We start from the raw sequence: 15926 nt of genomic DNA on the forward strand, positions 1-15926 counted from the left end.
AGCTTTTATTTAAAGACCTGTGAATGTGAACATATGTTAAGTCCCCACTGAAACTTAGTGTTCAAATTAATGGAGGAATTTCCCTACATTTATAAGGGTGCCATAGCTAACTGTTTTGTTTGTTTGTTTGTTTGTTTTCTCTCCAAAAGGAAGGAAAAGATTAATGAAAAACAAATATGTTTTTAATAATATGAACATTGGGGAAGGAGTTAGATTCTACGTATGGTAGTAAAGACAAGCAATTCAAGCAAAAAAAGAAATATCCCATCTCCTTAATTGATGTGTCTAACATCCTCCTCAGATGCTTCTATTTCCTGGCTGTTTTTATTTTCTAATGGTATATTTATGATGGCATAGATTTTTATTTTTTATTTTTTGGTAAACCACAGTGGTTCTTTTGAAATATTTGTGATCTATTATTTAAAGGTAAACACCAAGCACCTGACTCTGCAGTTACATATTTAATTATTTAATTAAAAGACTTTCATGTGGATTCCAACTCTGTGCTTATTGGCATGGCACACCAGGCACGAACCTATGGACAACATGGCTACAGGTGGTGAAACAAACTAGTAAAAAAAAAAAATCTGTCACTTATAAATCACAGTTAGTAGAACTACTACAACAGGTTCTTAATATTGATTCCACCCCAACAGCATGACTTCTCCATCTTAGGATATTATTGTAAAGCTCTAACATTTATGTTTACACCTTTCCATGTGCCTAGCATTGATATTTATCACAGATAGCAGAGAGGTAAGTACTTACTAGGTAGCCCTTGTTCAGAACAGTACAATCCCTTTTAAAGTTCGGGTAGGGAGGACACATCTTTGTGATTACTAGGTTTCAGACCTGGGGTGTTTTGTTTTCTATTCCTCAGAAAATTTTTGTTTAAATTAGGTACTGCCAAACTGCATGCCCTGTTTCTTCTTCCATGTATTTCTAATCTCTCTGATCCCTTTGTGTCATTTGCACACAATAATGAGGTTGTTAAATACAACTAGACCTAATTCTGAGCCTTTAGTCACTTATGCTGAGTCTTCTGTCATTAGTGATATGGTCCTTTTGTTTTAATTTGCTTTATTATGCTTTAAAGCTATTAAAGCCATAGTTTACAGCAATTGTTTGAATTAATTTTATGATGTGAATTTTATGAGACATCTATGCATAGCTTGACATGTACTCTCGCTTCCAGATAACTCTCATAGCTTAATCTGGTCCTTCCTTTGCTGCCAGACCACAGAATAGCAAGTTGTCATTCTCCTTTGCATCCTGATTTAGTAGGAATTACCCAAGTTAAATAGCTTATGGCTAGTGACATCCTACATCAGGCCATTCTTTAACACACGAGTGACTTCATTTCATTCTATTCCTTGGATATGGTTGACAAAATCAAAAATTCATATTGAATCAAGCAGGAACAAAAATTTGCCTTAAGATGAAAAATACAATCAATTTATTCTTATTCTCTCTTTTCTTGGGTGGGGGGTGTGTGCATAAATATCTTTTCAGGCCCAATGACATATTTTCCCATGGGTTAAAATTGAGAAGAATTTTACAGAAGGTCAGGTGGAAGTAGAAGGTGGAAAACTTTTTTCTCCCTACTTCTCTTTCTTTTTTACCTTAGCCTATCTGAAGTCTCTGCAACATTGAAAGTGTATGGACAGAGAATGTGCTCAGGGTCACTAATTCCCCCGTACTATTCCAATTGTGCTGCCTAGTGAAAGTATCTTGTCTTTGCAGTTGAAAGGTCTCTGAATGTGTTTTGTTTGATTGCTTGTCTGTTTTCATTTTGTGTTTTAAACGTATGCAGAAAATAAGCTTCCAACAGAAAATAATTATTTCAGTGGAAAAGTTTGTATATCTCCTGTTAGTTTAATAGTCATTGGTATCAGATTCCTCTGGATGAATTCATCTTGTGTAACTTCAGAGGTCAGAAGCATGTCTTCCAACCTGACCTAGTCTTTAGTTCACTTCTGTAGTCAGCGTAGGCTTGGGATAGCTCGCAAAATCGTTCTCTGGAGATAATCCCTTATTCTTTTTCTGTTGAATGTAATTGAATTCTGTATGAGTAGCTTAAAGCTTAGAATAAGTGAGTAACTTCTAAAGAACTAAAGTAAGCAGCATGATTTTCTCCCTAAATGTATTTTTATTTCATTTTCAATGTCATTTTCATTTGAAAATTTTGTACAAAAATACTTTTTAAAAGTTTGAACAATTTATAAACCCATTTACCCATTTAAGATATGTGCCAGCTGGATACCTCACCCCTGTTCTTTATGAATTTGGATATTCAGTGTCTGTTTTCTTTTTCTGTATTGTAGTTGTCCAAAACTATATCTTTAGTTTTCTATTTACCAACTCAGTCTACTAGAATCGTTACTGTGACATACTGATCTCTGTGTTAAATATACTGTCCTATTACTACCTAGAATCAAGTGTGTTTTTCTTATAATAAGAAATGATGAAGGAAATCATCCTGAGTTTATTATACAGTATTCTTACTTTAAGATAAACTGTAGTGCTGATATATAGATAAGAGAGTATTAGTATTTCATTAATTTTTTATGGTATGCCTCCCAAATCTATCTATCTAAAATTACTTAAATGAAATAATGTATCTAGCATTTCTCCTCCTAAGATGACATTTGTTCCACAGATAACTTAGATATTAATTGCTGCTTTAGTGAAAGTACAATATTTAAATCCTCAGTTGCCACCTGTACCTGCAGACAGCGATTTCCTTAGTTTCCTAAGAAAGTTTGCTTCTGATATTGTGCAGAAGTGACTAATCCTGGCTATTCTGAAGTGCCTATTCTAGGGCGTGCTGAACATTCCTCAGGGACTGGTCTGGAAACAGGGTTACTGCATCTTCCCTTACCCCTACAGTGACAGCAGTGCTGTTATACCTTGGATTTACCTAGTGACTCAGTTTGTAGGACATACATTAGAATTTTTTAAATGTTAAGACATTCAGAGGGGAGAACTCTCTCAGTCCATTCCATTTAGGATATCCTATTTTTGTAGATTATCGTGAATGGAAGAGGAAATACATTAATAATCTAACACAAGAGAAAGAAGGCACCTTGCATGCCTGAAATTTCAATTTGCTCCATTGAAATGAATATGTTTCATTTCAGATGAGCCTTTGTTACTCAGTTTATTCAGACAGACTGTTAAGTTTTCTGTCATTTTATTAGTTGGTTACACGCAGAATGGAAAAACATTCTATACCACTTGTTTCAGCATCATATTCACCCTTTGCTAAACATAAATTTGTTTAATCTATTTCTAGTTATTCTAGTTCTAGCCTATTAATTAGAATTTAGTCCATTTGTTTCTTTTTTGCAAGTATAATAGATATACTCCCCTCACTTTCTGGGTATGATGTCAAAGTTCAAACTGAGGCCATCCTACTTAGACCAATGAACATGACTGTGCTTTATTATTATTATTATTATTATTATTATTATTATTATTATTATTATTATTATTATTATTTTATTTATTTAATAGAAAGGAAAAAGAAAAAGACAAAAGGAAAAAATTGCCACTTCAAAGCAAGCTGTGGTTTTCAGACAAACTGGTGTAGCTTTAATTTGTACTCTGCCTATTTGAATAAGGTATTTAACATAGTAATTACTTGAGTATTCATGTTCAATAATTACTATAGCACATCTGCAGAGTCTAATTCTCCTGCCTTAATATCTGTAAAATATACAGTGTATTTTCTGTTCATCATTTTAAATCATCTATTTAGTAGAAGTAAACATGCAAACCAAAAAACAAAGGTCCAACAGAAGGTAATTAAAAATGTATATATTAAAATATAAAACAGTAATTTTGCTCATTGCTGTGACTTATCACATTTTGCATATTACTGTGATGATGCTCAAGTGCTCATAACACCATGTAATAGAAGTAACCAATGAGTTAAAACAAACAAACAAAAAAATTGAGAAGCCTCCCAGCTGGAACTGACTATTACCTCTATCAAGTATACCCCTAAAAAGAGATGAAGTGAGGGAAAGCACAGTCATCGTTTGAAAAGGAATTCAATTTAGACATCCAGGATGCGAAAGAACAGTGTTAATCAGTGGAGTGTGTTTTTTGAACACTAGGTTGTTAGTTGACTCTTCCTTATGGCTGCAATATTTCTTACTGCTATTAATTAGCTTTCTCATTAATATGATCCCAGAAAACTGAGCTGAATAATCCCTATCAGTGACATTTAATAATAAAATGGAAATGCCAATAAAAATTGTAACAATGGCATATTATAAAAACAGATAAATAATTAAAATTGCTGGCTGTACTGCTTCCTATTACAAAGTAAATGATTGTCGGGCAACTGCCTGTTCTCTCATGAATCTTGAATTTTTGTTTTCAAAGCTGTTTCCTGTAGCATAGTATGGTCTGTCCATAAAGAATAAATTGAAGATGGAGTTATTCTTTAAGGGAAACAAACTGATAGATAATAATAAACATACATTTTAAAGACCATAAATGAAGATGAATGATATAATTAAAAAGTAATTATGAAGGGAATAATTTAAGTGAAAGGAGCTTATCTTTCCCATATCTGACTGTAGAGAAATATAATGTTTAGCGCAGTCTCTTTCTCTCTCCCTGCCTTAGGTTACCACCATAACATATGAGAGATTATCACTAGTTACTTGACTTTTCAGATACACTGTTAGATGTCTGTGCATTCTTTGGGATGCCTCCAAAGCCCATATTCTAGCAAGCATAATAGCCTACTGGAGAATAAATACATCAAGTGAGGGAAAGCAGGCACATTTGCACGTACTTGCAGTGATCACAGATAAATTCAAGACTAGAACAGATTCCTAATCTGTATGTGGCCGACACCACATCTGAGTTACAAGGATGAACAAAACCAGTTAGAAACTAGTGTATCGTGAAACACAAAAATGTAGACACAAGGGATTAGATTAAAAAAAATAGTAAAAAGAATAAACAAACAAACTACATGTATTTACCTCACTCTAAATTCTATCTGCAATGTTTTAGCATCTGAGCCCTTGGATCTTAAATGGAACTATTCTGATTTTGAGAAAACTGATTAACTATGATATGTCACTATACAGGTCAATTAAACTGCTCTGTAAGGAAGAAGTATGCAAAAGTAGGTATATTGAAGTATGTTTGTCTGAAATCTTAAAAATCAACTACTTCAATGAGAGTGTAAGTCACTGGCTTTAATGTAAGTATGGGCTTTAGTGGTTGTTTGCACCACTGATGAGTTCTGTAGGCCCACAACGAAGTTACACAAAGGAACAGCAGTGGCTTTCTGTCCCTGGGGCTGATACTATGCCAAACACGGTCTAAATTATGACAGCTGGCTGGTTATGACTCCCAACAGTGCTTTGTTAGCAAGAAATTTCCTGAGCACTCCAGTACTCCAGACATGCCGAGTAACCATATGGAAGTTAAGAATTTGGCTTATGGTTGTTATTGCCATCATGACATGCCAATTGTATATTCATTCTCTAACACTGTAGATCCACATTATTTTGTCTTAATGTATTTTGGACACATTGTAAGTTTCTTTCTGTTTATGGTGGTCTTCTCATTAATTAGGAAAACATATACAGAAGTTAGTTTAGAGTTATTTCTAGCTAAATGAAATTCAGGAGAGTCTTATTATCTTGACTCTCTAGACTTGGTTTCTAAAACATGTAGACCTTGAAGCTCTGTCCTAGAAAGGCATTAAATCATCTGTCTTCTGAGTTGAAATGATATAAATTTAGGAATATGCTGTATGCCTTTATAGCTGTGATGTTAGAACAAGCAAAACTTTTCCCATTTGGATACCTCTAATTTATGTAAATCAGAGCAAGTGGCTAAAATTTAAGAGTATAACAATGGCCACCACTGAACCATTTAGCTCAGTATCTTGTATATGATCAAGTCATCAGTCTAGGGTGAAATGTGAAAACATGGCATGCACACAGTGATACTTGTCTCAACTGTTTGTGACTAGTAGCTTATATTCTTCCTGACATAAAAGTGGCATCATTTTGTTTAGCAACTACATTGCTAAAATAAGAGGAATCAGAAAGCAGAAACTATAAAGGGAGTGATTAATCAGAAACGAGACCAGATTAAGTCCTTGCATTCGGTTGGGTTGCATAAGTATTTGATGCTACATTTGAAAACACTTTTTCTGGTTGGAAGACTGCATCTTTATAGCAACATATTTGTCATCCAAGCTTTCTGCGAATCATCTGAGTCCACTTTTTGTTTTGCAGTAGAAATGCCTATCAGCGTAGTTACTGTTTTTGCTTATATTTCAGGAACAGTAGAAACAGGTCTATAAGAGGCTTACAGATCTCTATTTTCAGATGCAAAAAAGCAGAAACATTTCATGGTGAAGTTAAAGTTGCGAGGCTAACTGTCAGGTAAGGTCTAGAAGAATTATGGAGAGTCAGGCAGATTGTGCCTCCAGTGAGGGTTTGGCAAGGGGAATAGGTTCATTCCTGACATGGAAGTGAGCTGGAGAGCTTGGCAGCTAAGGTCAAACTTTGTACATTGCTCACCTGCTGCCTTCATTCTGGAAAAAGTGCACAGAATTTCTCCCAGTCTATTCTGCAGCCAGCACTGACTGTGGCCTGGTAAAGGGCTCCAGGAATGCAGTCTCGTCTCATCCCTGCTGTCAGCTTGCTCCAACTGTTCACACACCCGGTTGAATGGACCCTGTCAAGCTAATTTCATGATGGTAGAGGTCAAACCTGTCTTCTCCCCTCTATCTTGTTTGGATTATTTTGGTTCTGATATTAGGTTTTGCACATCTGCACCGTTAAGTTATATATTCAGTAAAAGCCACATTGAGTAAAAGAGCAACACACATTGCACAAAAGTACAAATAGTGTGTGAAAATTAGAGTGAAAACACCACCATATACAGTAAGTTTAACTGTATCTTTACCTTTTAGCCTGCACTCACAGCCTGCTAAGTAATTAGACTTTGATTATGTAAGTTTTTTATTAAATACTTCATGACTACTATTCTGTTGTTATCTGTGAATATGACTGTGAAAAAATATATCTGTATAGAGATAGATCTTTTTAAAATGTCCTGTAACTTATACATACGCAGCTGGTGGTATACTGGTCTTTGAGCTTATCTCATGGTAAGATGATATAAAAGGTTTAGGCTCCCTTGGCTTCAGTACTAACTTCCTGCCTTCTGAGATGTGATGGAGGGGAATACTGAATTAATGTGATACAGTAGATAACACTCATTATTACGTGCTTCCCAGTGTATCTCTTTACTAACAGGATGTGAAGAGGGTTGTTAAGGAGAAGAAAGGTTTTATTCTGGAAGGGAAAGACCAATAACTGTGAGTTAACATGTATATAATGGCTCCTCTATCAGCAGTCAGCTATTTGTTTTTGCCACCTGGGTGATCTCTGCTAATGATGTGAAAACTGTATTGGACATTATAGTAGCTTACATTGTTTTTTCTTCTGTTAGCCCTATCATACTTCTGGGCCTGAGTCCAAGGCTGGAGTCCAAAATTCCTGAGTTCAGCCTTCTGTTTATCAAGTGATTATATCATAAGTTCATGCTCCTTAATACCTCTTTTTACTTCAGTTTCTGTATTAAAAGAAATGAGATAGTATTTACATATTTCAGTGGATGATGTTAGGAATGGTTCATATTTATTTAGTACTTTGAAAATTTTTAATTATTTTTATTCTCTGCTTGAAGACCCCTCTCAGCAAAGAATATGAGATAGGGAGAGAAGGCTGAAGGATGCAAGGGCATCTTCATTGGAGAATTCTAAGTCAGGAATTTTCTCCAGTTCTTAGAGCCATTCTGAAATATAAATACTCATCTGCCCTTGCAATTGAGAGACCTGTGTGCTCTGTCATACATAGAAGGTTGACTAATATTTTATAGAAATCCCAAGAACAAAATATGTCATCTCTGTCCCCAGCTACTCTCTGTGAACTGAGGACAGTTTCCAGTTTTTCCTCTATTCCAAGAACTGTGATGGGTCATTTAATTTCGTGGTTTACAAGCAGCTGAATTAAATTAAAAGATGAAGTGAAATCATAGCAACATTTTTGACAGCAAGGAGCATAACAGTTCTATTGTGTATCATGCTTACTTCCTGTCATCAAGAGAGCAACCCACTGTACCTTTATTTTCTGAATCACTTCAGTAGAGATCACATGAGGTCAAATTATAAGGAGAGGAAAAAAAAATGTGAATGAACTTACAGAAAAAAAAATCAAACTACTGTAAGATTAGGTTAAGTAGTTAAACTGAAATGTTCCCATGGTAGAAATCCATCATTACAAGTCCTAGAAATATTGTCATAAAGAGATTGCAATGCTGTTATAACAACGGGTCTTCTACACATTCTCACCTATGTATCCACAAAATTTTGTTAATCCTCAGTACAAAGTCTTTCAGAACAAAGTTCATTACCTTTTGACAATAGGCTAACCTATAGGACTGTCACAGAAATTAAAAATAGTACAGGATTATGTGAGATAGAAAAAAAAATCATATGTTATCTTGCCTTCCAAAATTACTCTAATTCTAACAAAGATGAAAAAGATGTTTTAAGATGGATCATGAGAGCATTTGTTGCTGCTGAACTCATGGAATTTCCCTGACTCTCAGGTTGATAGTGTGTGCTATTTGTCTCCAGTCAATTCCTCCCAACCCCCCCCCCCTCCATTTCAATGGAAAAATAAAAACATAAAAACATTTGATGTTCTTTAGTCACTTCTTAAATTTATTTAGTAAGTTTAAACATGAACGGTCATTGTCTTAAAAATCTATAAAATAATGCAGGTGTTTAGAGGAAGGAGAGTCTTCAGTGAGGAGTGTGAGTAAACATGTATTTCATTACCCAGTTTCATTTGTTATGAGAAGGATTTTGAACATAGCAAATAAAAATAATCCAATTTTTTATATTTTGGAACATTTTTATTTTTATTTATTTATTTTTTTTTTAATGTAATCTATATACACAAGGTCAGATTGAAGAGTTGTAGAGACCTGTTAGACTGCCATTCATCAAGTGTCAGGTAAGTATCCTCATAGTATCATTTAATTCTGATTGGCAGCTGTTAGGTGCTCACCCCCATCTCATTTTTTCCCTTAGAAAATTGCTCACTTTCAGCTTATTATCTCTACACTCTGTATCTTATACCATTAAGGCAGTCTGGCAGTGTCTGACAGAAGGAAGCTGGAAATTGGGTAGCCCGCAGAGTATGTCTTCATTCTGAAGCGTTTTTGCTCTCTTTCTGCTCCTGCCACTGGAGCTGCTATTCGCAGTGTGTAAAGAAGTCTTGATTGGTAAGCCTTCTGTTAGCAGTCTTTGATCTATCATTAGCAAATTGATTGATTAGATAAAATTGTCCTCTCTCTAAATTTGTTGTGAATAGTTGTTTTGCTTTTAATCTACTCCCAAAGAGTTTTCCCATTGTTGTGGCGTCCATCTAATTTGGCTGTGATATGTTATCTGTGGTTAGCCATGTATTTCAGACAGATTGCAATGTTCTGTGTTCTTTTTCTTTCCTTTTTTTTTTTTTCTGTCTTTTTGACAGCTGATTATATTTAGCATTGCAGGTGTATTTCTTTCAAAAGGAGCTAGTATCAAGATGAAGATTAAGACTGTTTACTTCAGTTTCCAAAGTTCAGAACAAAAAATGCAGATGTAAGTCTTCACAAGTTTGAAATTTTTTTATAAGTGTTTGATTTAAAAACTGAAAGGGTGTTATTTTGTAGATTGTAGGTATGGCATCTTTTGCAGGTTGCAATGATAGAAATAAATTTTTATCAGAGATTCACCCACATGTTTTCTGAGATTTAAGCCATGCAGTGACAGAAAACATGCACTGACAAAAACCTTTGCTTGAAGAAACTTCTAAAATTCATTTCTATTCACAGCATTAAGTTCCTTATAAAAGGGAGGAAAGCTGAAAGCTGATGAAGTTGGTGTATTTCATTTTTATTTCCTTTTTAAATCTTAAAGACTGAATAAGAGGGGAAAGGGAGAGAGACAAGAATTAAAAACCAAAACAAAATACTCTTATACACTCAATTTATTTTCCTTTGACATTTTCTAATGTTTTTAACTGAACTTCCCCTGCTGGGATCCGATTTTCCTTAGTATGTTACTTTTTTGCTAAAATGGGGAAGGGTAGCAGCAGCAGCATGGAATTAGGCTCTCTGGGCTCACACAGGAGTGGACAAAAATGTGGTAGAAAGCCGTGTACTGTTACTTATCAAAATTAAGGACTTTGAAGAGGATCTTATAAGAATTAAGCTATTTCTGTTCTTCCTAGTAAGTATCAGAGTAAAAATTGTAAGACTTTTTAGTAATAGACATCCCATACCAGCTTCAAAGACCTGTCCCTTTTAAACAGTAAGACAACTATTTATTATAATAGTCAAGAATATGTGTTTATTTTCTATGATAGAACCCTTACTCTAGGATGGAATCAGTGCAGCCTAAATTCTTACTGCCTTTTTGTTCTTCCCACTGCATGTTAACGCTTGCAGGACTTTGCATTTAGCATAAAACAATATGCTAAATATTGTTTTAAATTTTATTAAATATGCTCCACAGGCCCCTGCTACCTTGGTTCCAGTAGACATCCATCCATTAATATTGAGAGAAATAAATCCTGCCTGTTATAGCATGTGTCTAACATTCTCTCATGAACACATTAGGAAGGGTTATGCATATTAGTGCAATATCTGCGTATGAAAGCACCTAGGTATCTGTGTGTATTAGATCCTTAAACACAAAGAAATCTGGTCTCCTGTACTTTCTGCAAACTATTTCCTCCATGCTCAAGCCATCTTGGGCTGACAAAATATGTTGTCTACTTAGCTTTATAGTTTGTGAACATAAAAAAGAGGCATAAAAAAGGAATTCTCATGGAAGCATATTGCTAAATAATCATGGAGTTGCTTATTTGCTTTTGCCTTTTGTGTTTCTTTTGTGTGTTGTCTTTACTTCTACATGTAAGGAAATTACACCTCAGCATTCAGGTTTACCCTGAAAGTTTAAAATGCATCTTAACAATAATAACAAAATTAAAATATATATATATATATCCAAAGCAAACACAAAAGAGAGACTAAAATTTTATTACTTAAAAAGTAATAAACCTGCCTAATCTTCAACAAAAAATTGGGTTACTTAAAGGTGACCCTGGCATTAAACATGTTTTAGCTTTTTGAGATAAGAAAAATCTCTTGGCTTATTTGAATAACTCTGTGTTACACGTAAATATACAATCTTAATTTTTGGTAGTGAAGAGGAAATAAAGACAGCCTTCCAGGAGAGTTTTCAAAGTAATACTGCACCATTTCTTCTGATTCAGCTTTCATTTCTCCATAGATCCTTGCTCTTATTATCTAAAAGCCTTTTTGCAGATTATTGCAGGACCCTAGCAGGAGTTAAGTCAGTCAAATGTAATGTCTTTTTAAAGAAACAAATTTGTTTTTATGGAGCAAAGTTCATCTTGTTGTTTGCAACAAATATCCTGGGATGCTGGAACAAATATATTTGGGCTAAACTGACTAACCAGTCTTTGAGGGTAGTTTTTCTTTAGGATGTGCATGTGTGTAAATGCACACACATCCAAGTTACTTATAAAATCATATAATTTTGCTTCAGGCAATCATTTTGCAGACAAATTAATTCATTCTTTGTCAGTATTTTTAGGCCATTGCAAATACTGTACTTTTATACCAAAGTGTCTTGGTAAACAAGAGACCTTTTAAGTACACAGGATCTTTGCACAGTCTTGAAGTCCATTCTTGGTTGCATTAGAACCTTGTGCCTGGAATTGGTGTCACTGAATATGACAGCTACAGCCTTCTTTTGGCTACAGCTAAAAATGAGGATAGTAGTAAAATTAATTGTAAATAAATAATTGAAAAACATATTCACACTTAATAAAGTCTTTGCCTATTTCAGAATGATTCAAGTCTCTTGAATTGACTTGTGATATCTTGAAGAATAAAATGCATGTGTTCCTTCACCTATGGGGACACTACTGATGTATATAATCCATACTAACATGCAAGTACCACATTTATTTATCTATAACATGCCACATTACTTCATACTGGAGTTTCTTGGAGTCTCTTCTGCACCAGGTAGATACTGGCTGGAGTTCCAGTAGCCTTCACGAGATTTGCCTGTTTGAGCTACTAGTAGATTATAAGCAAAGTTTCAAAGTCACACCTTATATTTTGTTGTGAAGAGGTACTGAATACTGATTGAATGTGCTGTACAGGTTTTGTTCTGTTCATTCAGAATTCTCTCCAGGCTCTGGTAATGTATGCCCATACTGCACCTCACAGCTAGTATCAGATGTTAATCCACATGCTGTAGAATATAAACTACATGCATATGACAGAGTTGTTTATTATCTGCATTCAGCCTGTGGAGGATAGGATCTGATGTATTTTGCATCTTCAGAGTTTGGTCTGTTTGTTCACGACTAAAGAATAAGCCATTCATTATTGAAGGTGTCTGCCCTTCTATGTCATTCAGGCTAGCAGTCCTCAAACAGGGTTACAAACTTTCATTTTTAATTGAACTTTTAAAAATTGAACCTCATTTTAAATTGTTTTATTATTATTATTTATTTACTTATTTATTTATTTATTTTTATTGATGGAAAGGCCTCAGTTAGAACTAGGTAGTGAAACCTTAAAATCATCAGGAATTTCAGCAATTCAGAGGGTGATTGCAAATATTTTGCCCTAGTCCTCATCTCTTATTACTCAGCATGCATGAAGTCATCCTCAATGTTGACCTATCATTTTCAGTCATTACTAGTGACCTGACCATTGTGCAGTAATATTGGAAGAGGGTCCCATACCACTCAGTTCTCTAGTAACTGAAAATTGATGCTTTTCTAATTGACTTGTAGGAATGAAGCACATGTAAATAGAGAATAGGACTCATAACAATTGATTCATCACATTGCCTTCCAGCAAGGTCTGGATAATATGCCTTAGCACAATTGACAAATCCTAGTTGATCACAGATATGTAAATAACGTATTAGCTTATCTTCTGTAGGGTCTGACTTTTATGTTGATGACATAATGCAGACTGTGATTTTATGCATATTACACTACAGGAAGATAAAAATATGGGAAAAGGAGAAGGAACTATAGTTAGAACCCCTACACCATGATCTTCTATCCATAGAGCTACTGTCTCTGATACCTTAGTCTTAAAAAACACTACAGCAGCATCAAGGATGAACTTTGTTATTCACAACTGTCATTCTCTATTAGGGAAATGTAGACGTAACACTGTTCTCTCTCCTCAGTTAGAAAAGGTGTTTAACATACCAGTGTTGAATAATTTTTGTGTCTGCTTTCCTTGGTTGAACATTTCAATGAATTCCTGAATTTGGATACAATAGTATGTATGTGTCCAAGTCCATCTTAGGATTTATCTTAGCTGTTCTGGTCACAGTCCATTTTTTCTCTCCATAATGTTGGACTTAATATATTACTTTATTGTCCAACAAACATTAAGGTTGTGAGTGGTTCTGCTGAATTCTACTGTATATATTCTCAGTGGACTAGCACTAAAACACATAATATTTTGGAATTCTATTTCCATCTGTGGAAATATATACATAATCTGACAGCATGGTTTGTGAAAAAAAATGTTGCATTGTTTTTTCTGAATTCTTCTTGTGCTGAAATGAACAGTCCAGAAAGATAAGGATGGAGTTTTAGGAAAACTGGTTGTACAGCCATAGAAGGTGCTAGCATTAGAATTAAATATACACAATACTCATGCTGACAGGTATAGTCCCAAGAACGAACCCTTCATAGAATCGTCATAGAATCATAGAATATCCTGAGTTGGAAGGGACCCACAAGGATCACCAAGTCCAACTCCTGGCTCCAAACAGGTCTACCCAAAAATTCAGACCATATGACTGAGAGCGTAGTCCAAACACTTCTTAAACTCTGAAAGGCTTGGTGCCATGACTACGTCCCTGGAGAACCTGTTGCAGTGCGCGACAACCTTCTCAGTGAAGAACCTCTTCCTGATGTCTAGCCTAAACCTCCCCTGCCTCAGCTTGACACTATTCCCTCAGGTCCTATTGCTGGTCACTAAAGAGAATAGATTGGCACCTGCCCCTTCACTCCCCCTCGTGAGGAAGCTGTAGACCACGATGAGGTCTCCCCTCAGCCTCCTCTTTTCCAGGCTGAACAAACCAAGTGATCTCAGCCACTCCTCATACGTCTTCCCCTTTAGGTCCTTCATCATCTTAGTAGCCCTTCTCTGGACACCCTCCAATAGTTTCACGTCCTTTTTGTAGTGTGCTGCCCAAAACTGCACACAGTGCTCGAGGTGAGGCCGTAACAGTGCAGAGCAGAGCAGGGCAATCACTTCCCTTGACTAACTAGCAATGCTTTGCTTGATGCACCCCAGGGTACGGTTGGCCCTCCGGGCTGCCAGGGCACACTACTGGCTCATATGCAGCTTGCTATAAACCTAAACCCACGGATCCCTCTCTGCAGGGCTGTTCTCCAGCGTCTTGTCCCCCAGTCTGTAAGTATAGTCAGGGTTGCCCCTTCCCAGGTGCAGGACCTGCCACTTGCTCTTGTTAAACTTTATACAGTTGGTAATTGCCCAGCTCTGCAAGCTGTCCATATTTCTCTGCAAGGCCTTTCCACCCTCAACAGAGTCCACAACTCCTCCCAGATGGGTATCATCAGCAAATTTTACTCAAAACACCTTCTAGTTCTACATCCAAATCTTTTATGAAAGCATTGAAAAGAACTGGCCCTAAAATGGAGCCCTGGGAGACCTCACTGGTGACTGGCCACCAGCCTGATGTAACCTCATGTAAGCCTTCAATAGTTTGCTTTACTTTCAGAGTTTAGAAATATTTTATTGTTCGTTTTGTAACTGGAGAAGTATATATAAGGTGTATATCTAAGGAAGATGAGCTAATTTTAGGAAGAAAAATAATTTGCCGCCTTAAAAAAGTCCTGAATGGTTTCACAGAAACATATACAAATATCTAACCAATAGCTTTCTTTTTCTGTATTTATTTATATATACATATGTATTTTTATATGCAAGAAAACCTGTCATATTTTTTAGTGGTTCTTGTAACTACCTATTTCCTGATCTTCAGGAAAAGAGATTGATAGTAAAAGCAGTAAATGAACAGTTAAGATCAACCAAAACATTTAGTTTGAGAATGATATCTATGTATTCATATATGAATATTATATACACATAATATATATTATGGTTCTTAAACATGTAAAGTGTTAGAAAAGAATTAAAGCACTGCAGGTCTGAAATGAGACAGATCTGTTTATAAATACAGGTGTTTCTAAAATAGTCAGAGATGCATACCTTATGTACTCAGAATGATCTGCTATCCCTTTAAAATAAATGACTCAAAATGATATTATTCTGTAGCAAATTATAGTAATTTTAGTTAGGAAAAAAAAAAAGCAACCTTAGTTTTGAAACAACGTACAATATCAGTACTATTTATGTACTGGTGATTTGAGAGAGGGATTGTTGCATGAATGTGTTTGATAACAATTGTTATGCTAAATATTCAAACTTTTTCTATATTAAAGCCTACAGTAGTATCCAACCATCTTGTAGTCTAAATCCTTTAGGTACTAATTATGAATAAGTTTTTAAAAGTCTGAAATTTTTGCAGAAATATTTATTCTCAATTTACTGATATTTAACCAAGAAAAAATTTAAACAACATTCATTAACGAATAATGGATGCATTCATGAAAAAGTAAGTTTTTATGTGGACCTATGCATTTCTTATCTTTTACCCAGAGGCATAAAACGAAAGTGAAAGCATTTATATTTCTGATTGCCAAAGATGTGTAATTTTTTTC

At 35.2% G+C, this 15926-nt stretch overlaps 1 protein-coding gene across 6 annotated transcripts in view; it reads left to right on the forward strand.

The window, feature by feature from the left end:
- The window catches only part of GRIK2 (glutamate ionotropic receptor kainate type subunit 2), a 411568-nt gene that overhangs the window by 346885 nt on the left and 48757 nt on the right, over positions 1–15926 (forward strand). The gene's annotated exons all lie outside the window — the stretch shown is intronic.

This window comes from Cygnus olor, chromosome 3 (genome assembly GCF_009769625.2).
Source record: "Cygnus olor isolate bCygOlo1 chromosome 3, bCygOlo1.pri.v2, whole genome shotgun sequence".
NCBI lineage: Eukaryota > Metazoa > Chordata > Aves > Anseriformes > Anatidae > Cygnus > Cygnus olor.